Source organism: Cupressus sempervirens, chromosome 5, assembly GCF_028749045.1.
Source record: "Cupressus sempervirens isolate cs-2001-9-10 chromosome 5, ASM2874904v1, whole genome shotgun sequence".
In the NCBI taxonomy this organism is placed as follows: Eukaryota; Viridiplantae; Streptophyta; class Pinopsida; order Cupressales; family Cupressaceae; genus Cupressus; species Cupressus sempervirens.
This window is the reverse complement of record NC_143122.1, coordinates 670,784,037-670,785,050: the sequence shown is the minus strand read 5'-3', so window position 1 is coordinate 670,785,050 and position 1,014 is coordinate 670,784,037. Positions and strand designations below refer to the sequence as shown.

Here is a 1,014-nt window from a genome sequence, read left to right as displayed (position 1 = left end):
ATATAAGCTAGTTATAATAGAATTCTATAAACTCTATACCAAAACGTTTAAAGACCATTGAAATAGACCAAATTATTGGATAACTCTCTCTTTATTTTATTTATAATAGACATATTCGTAGCATCATTCTTCTTACACTCCAATACAACGGAACATCTCCTTATGGCTTATGGCAACGACCGTTAATATCTACGCTACTGCTTTTATTTACTTATATACGGAAACACTTCTCTGCATGATCAAACCCTGCAAAAAAGATGAAGAATAACAATTCAGCGACTACAAATTGTAATAGTACGGATTAGAAGAAAAGTGAGGCAGCAGCAGCATACCTTTGATAGCTTATCTTAATTTTGCCAGCATCTGGATTAGCGATATGTGCGAAGGCAGCTTGAGATAAATTGATCGTTCCACGGCTTCAGAATCCCCTTATTTGTTGCCCCTGTACACCTCACTCTGTAACGCCTCCCGCACGCACCTCAGTTGTCCCAAAATACATCGCTTGCCGCCGCAAACTTCTCTCCCGCTGGAAACTACGATGGGTCGTTTCCATAGCACGACGATGCTGCCAAAACCAATATGACATAATTAATATCATCCTAATTCCAGTCATTTACTTTGGTTAATCGCAATTACATCATTCATGAGCTGCAAAGCTTGAAATTATTAAATTTGAGAACTATTAAAACTGTACTTACAGACATATGGCGGAGTGTAAAATATGGCAGTTCCTTGCTCAGGCATATAGCAATACAAACCCCACATAAAGCTGATCACGAATACAGTCCAAATAGCTCCACCTGCCATTCTTTCTTAGAACTCTAGTCCTGCCCTATTCATTTTCTTCACAAGAAGGAAAGAAGCGCTTGTATTTGTGAATGATAAGCATTGGGAGGGTGTATATATAAAATAGATGAAGAGGGATGAGGTTAAGTTAGTCTCTGTCTGCGCCTAGTCTCTGTCTGCACCTAGTCATTTGAGCCCCGCTTGATGCGAACACTGCGTATCATTGTG

General features: G+C 39.3%; 1 pseudogene; it reads right to left on the bottom strand.

The window, feature by feature from the left end:
* Positions 1-239: 239 nt before the first annotated feature.
* LOC149557720 (EG45-like domain containing protein pseudogene) lies at positions 240-807 on the bottom strand (annotated as a pseudogene).
* Between the last annotated feature and the right edge of the window lie 207 nt (positions 808-1,014).